Source organism: Bos mutus, chromosome 7, assembly GCF_027580195.1.
Source record: "Bos mutus isolate GX-2022 chromosome 7, NWIPB_WYAK_1.1, whole genome shotgun sequence".
Classification (NCBI taxonomy): domain Eukaryota; kingdom Metazoa; phylum Chordata; class Mammalia; order Artiodactyla; family Bovidae; genus Bos; species Bos mutus.
The window spans coordinates 44,115,347-44,120,956 of record NC_091623.1 but is presented as its reverse complement, the minus strand read 5'-3'; positions in this window follow the sequence as shown (position 1 = coordinate 44,120,956).

The window sequence follows — 5,610 nt, the reverse complement described above, 5'->3', positions numbered from 1 at the left end:
TAATCAGTTCCCTGAGTGTTCTCCACAGCCCAGAACACCCAAAGAAACTCACAGAGTTGGGTATAGAAGAGAAGGGGGAAGGAGGAGATAGAGGTGACCTGGGGGAGAAAAAGGAGAGTCAAAAGGGAGAGAGAACGATCAAGCCAGTAATCACACTCCTAAGTAAAAATGAGTGCTGAAGATTGGCTTCTTAAAGGTACAAAATTGATAAAAAATACCAAAAAGCAAACATTAAAAATCTACAGTAGAGGTTAGACTCTCAGAAATACAATATTAAAAAAACTAAAATTATAAAATATATATATATATATATGAAATCTGCTTTAAAATGGGATCTTTTTTGCAAAGTAATAGTGTATAAAAATGAAAATTAATGGAGTAATAAAGAATTTTAAAATTTAAAAAAAATTAAAAGATGATGATAGTAAAAATATATCTAGGAATTTCTCTGGATTTGTTGAGGGCAGTGTGGGGTCAGTTCAGTTTCAAATAGTTTCTTGTTCCAGCTTATACTTCTTCTCAAGGTCTATAGGCCCCTTCCAATGTAGTCAATGCTAACTGCTGCTGCTGCTGCTAAGTCGCTTCAGTTGTGTCGGACTCTGTGCAACCCCATAGATGGCAGCCCACCAGGCTCCTCTGTCCATGGGATTCTCCAGGCAAGAACACTAAAGTGGGTTGCCATTTCCTCCTCCAATGCATGAAAGTGAAAAGCCAAAGTGAAGTCACTCAGTCGTGTCCGAGTCTTAGCGACCCCATGGACTGCAGCCTACCAGGTTCCTCCATCCACGGGATTTGCCAGGCAAGAGTACTGGAGTGGAGTGCCATTGCCTTCTCCAACAATGCTAACTACAGGGTTTTAATCTTTTGCACCTGTCACTTCCAGATCAGCTCCCTCTTCTTTGTTTCTTTTGGATTCCTCTGTTTGCAAGTCTCTCCAATGTCTAATTTCTGCTTTGATACAAGGGGGTGAATGTGGTCACTTATTTAGGCTCACTCGTTCAGTTGTGCTGTGGGGAGGGAGGAACACTGCAAACAAATATCACTGGCATTTGTGGGGAGTGCTCGCATTGTCTCGGCCAAACTGGGTTTGCCCCTGCTCACGGCGTGTGTGCTTTCCTGGTCTACACTCCTCAGGCGCCAGATTGCTCTGCAGGGGAACTGTTTAAAGTGGGCCCTGCCTTGTGTGTACTTCCCAAGTCTAAGCCACTGAAGTTCAGGTTCTTGTGTACTCCACAAAGGCACAGAGTTGGTTGGGCCTGTGTTTTGTTCCCCTCCAGGTCCGAGCAGCTTAGGCAACCAGGTGCTTGGCAAGCGCATTCTCCTTAGGTGCAGTGAGTCTTATCACCTCCCCGGTTCCAGCCCCTCGGTTTCCTGGGTGTGCAACAAGAGCGCCATCTCAGGTGTGCTGTGTGTCTCCTCTGGGAAGCTAATCTCTGATTGCAAACCTCCTGCTGCTTCTGCTAAATCGCTTTGGATGTCAATTGTCCAGGATCTCAGGAAGACTTGGTTAGCTACTGATGCTAGCCTGCTCACAGTTTGGTGGTGGATGCATCTCTGGAGCAGAGCTTGCCTCTCACCTTCTGACTGTGGCTGTCGCCCACCTGCCTCTCTGCCTCTGGTGGGGGGATGGGCCAGTTCACAGCCAGCTAGCTCTCCTCTGGTATTCACACAGTCCTTTGTTCTGTGAGTGGCCTGGCAGTGCCTTAGAGCTTTTTGCGGGAAAGTTCTCTCTCTCTCTTTTTTTCTCTCAGGCTATCCCACAGTTTGAGAGAATAGCATTGAAAAATGTACATTACCACATGTAAAATTGAACACCAGTGCGAGTTCGATGCAAGAAGCAGGGCACCCAAAGCCGGTGCTCTACTACAACCCAGAGGGATAAGGTGGGGAGGTAGGTGGGAGAGGGGTTCAGGATTTGGTGGGACACATGTATACCTGTGGCCAATTCATATTGATGTATAGCAAAACCCATCACAATATTGTGACTATCCTCCCTTCTCTCATAGCTCAGTTGGTAAAGAATCTGCCTGCAGTGCAGGAGACCTGGGTTCGATTCCTGAGTTGGGAAGATCCCCTGGAGAAGGAAATGGCAGTCCACTCCAGTATTCTTACCTGGACAACCCCATGGACAGAGAAGCCTGGTGGGCTACAGATCGTGGAGTCACAAGAGTCAGACATGACTTAGCAACTAAACCACCACCACCATCCTCCAATTAAAATAAATTAATTAATTTTTAAAAAGGGAAAAAATTGTCAACCTCTCAAACTTTAATCAACCAAAAATATCATGCAACCATTTCAAATTTGGTTTCAACTTATTATTTTTAAGACAATTTTTTTCAGAGCCGTTTCCATTTCACAGCAAAATTGAGAGGAAAGCAGAGATTTCCCATATACCCTGTGCCCCCTCGCACATACACAGAGTCTCACATTATCAATTTCCTCTACCAGAGTGGTACATTTGTTGCAATAGATGAACCTAAGTTGACATAGTATCATCACCAAAGTCCATAATTTACATTATGTTTCACTTTCATTGTGTCTTCTATGGATTAACATATATAGTGAGATGTATCCATTGTTATAGTATCATGCAGAGTATTTTCACTGCTTTAAAAATCCTCTGTGTTCTGTCTAGTCATCCATCCCTCTCCCTTATCCTTTGGCAACCACTGGTCTTTTTATTGCCTCCACTGTTCAGCTTTTCCCACAGTATCATACAGTTGGAATCATATAGTTCATAGTCTTTTTAGATAGGCTTCTTTCACTTTGCAATGTGCAATAAAGGTTCCTCAAAGTCTTTTGATGGATTGATAGCTCAAATTTTTGGTGCTAAATAATATTCCATTGTCTTGGTGTTGTTGTTCAGTCACCAAGTCATCTCCAACTCTTTGCAACCCATGGACTGCAGCACCCCAGGCTTCCCTGTCCATCACCAACTCCCAGAGCCGATCAAACTCATGTCCATTGAGTCAGTGATGCCATCCAACCATCTCATCCTTTGTTGTCCCTTCTCCTCTTGCCCTCAATCTTTCCAGAATCAGGATATTTTCTAAGGAGTCTGCTCTTGAATCAGGTGGCCAAAGTATTGGAGCTTCAGCTTCAGCATTGGTTCTTCCAATGAATATTCAGGACTGATTTCCTTCAGGATTGCTCAGCTTATTTATCTACTCGTCTATTGTAGGACATCTTGATTCTTTCAAGTTTTGGCAATTTCAAAGAAATATGCTATAAACATCGGTGTGCATATTTTTTTTGTAAACCTAAGTGTTCAACTCCTTTGGGTAAATACCAGGGAGTGTGTTTGATGGATTATATAGGAAGATTATGTTCTATTTTGTAGGACATCACCAAATTATGGCTATACCATTTTGCATTCCTAGTAATGAATGAGAGTTTTTGTTGTTTCACATCCTTAAGAGCATTTAGTGTTGCCACTGTTACAGGTTTTAGTCATTCTAATAGGCAAGTGGTGGTAAAATGTATTTTTAAATGGATAACTAATTGCCCCAACAAGATTTAAGAATAGTCTATGGTTTTGAAATTGGGTTATTCCATGACACTTATGCCATTCCATTATTTTACATGTCTGTTTCTGTACAATATTGCTTTTTAAAAATTATTTTAGCTTTCTAAATTAATTTTAGTGGTAGTAAAATATTTATAGTGTGGTATTTATATAACATTATAGTGACGATAGTTATAGTAGTTCATAATGACTAAGACTTAGTCACTACTCTGACTCTGGTAGTCATTTATGATTTTAATTGTATAAGCAGATACATATGTAAGTCATTAATCCTCACAATAACCATATGAGCTAGGTACTTATGATATCTGCATTTCTCAAGTTTAGGAAACAGAACTGTAAAAAATTACATAGCCATGGTTCATAAAAAAGTTACATAGCCATAGCTACATTGACCATGAAGAAGTATATTTTTTCCTATGTATATCTCTCCTTTTTAAAAAAATTTATTTTTGTTGAGGTAACATTGATCTATAACATTATGTATGTTTCACGTGTACAGCGTTATGTATCTACTCTGTGCACATTACAGTTACTATCCAAATTTTCTTTTCTGTTCATCTCCACACAGTTGACCTCTTTCCCCATTTTACCCTCATCTCTCCTTCCCCTCTGTGCTCATGTTTATTTTTGTTTGGTTTGTTCATTTATTGTTGTCTTTATTTCTTTGTTTTTTATATTGCACAAATGAGTGAAATTATGTGCTATTTGTCTTTAACCACCTGAGTTATTTCACTTAGCATAATATGCTCAAGATCCATCCATGCTGTCACAAGTGGCAAGGTTTCATATTTCTAATGGCTGAGTAGTGTTCCATTATGTATTAAGATATATCTCACATCTTCCTTATCCCATCGTTAAGTTGTTTCCACTTCTTGGCTATTGTAAAATATTCCATGATGAACATAGGGCTGCACACATCTTTTTGAATTAGTTTTTGTATTCTTTGTATAAATACCCCCAAAATGGAATAGCTGGATCATATAGTAGTCCAAGGCTTACTTTTTTTGAGGAATCTCCATATGGCCTCCCATGTTGGCTGCACCAATTTACATTTTCCACAATGTTCCCTTACCTCCACATCTTTGATAACATTTGTTTTCTCTTGGTAGAAGAACTTGAGCTCACTTCCTCTCCTGAAAACACTAAAATCTAACTGCTGCATAACCTGGACAAAAAAGACTGGAATCTGTTCTTCTGAGCCTCTTCTAAAATATGCAGAGGAAGGAGGCTCCCAAGCTCATTTTATGAGGCCACCATCACACTGAAATCAAAACCACAAAAAGAGAAAATTGTGGGTCAATATCACTGATGAAGATAGAGGCAGAAATCATCAACAAAATACTAGCAAATCAAATCCAACAACACATTGGAAGGATCAAGTGAGATTTATCCCAGAGATGCAAGGATTCTTCTATATACACAAGACAATCAATATGACACAACACATCAACAAACTGAAGAATGAAAATTATATGATCACCTCAAAAGATGCAGAAAAAGTTGTTGACAAAATTCAACACCCATTTATGATTAAAAATAAAACACTCTACAGAAAGTGAGCACAGAGGAAACCTCCTTAACTTAATAAAGGCTATATATGACAAACCCACAGCAAACATCATTCTCAACAGTCAGTAATTACTTTACATGTCAGTGTTTCATATATGGAAAAGACCCAGTCCTGGTGGTATTTCTTATTATCTTTAGGTAATTTTATTCATTTTCATTTTGGGGGATGGGGAATTAAAATCTACTTTTGCTAATCCATTCAAGGATAACCACCTGTATCAGGGTCCTGATACATGCATCTGGTGCTCCCCACTTGCTTATAGATATATAGCACATTCTTAGGTATAGATAATGGGACAGAGTTCATTTCACTGGGAATAAATAAAAGATTATGATGAGACAGACTATGCAACAGGGGGAAACATTGGAGAAAAGTGAGTAGCTAGTATGCATCAAACTCTGATGGAGTGTGAGTATTTTACAGACCCGAATCATTACAAGAGTTCTATGGAGACAGATATTATTAAACCCCTCTCATCCATCACAGTTCCATACCACCAAACTGGCCA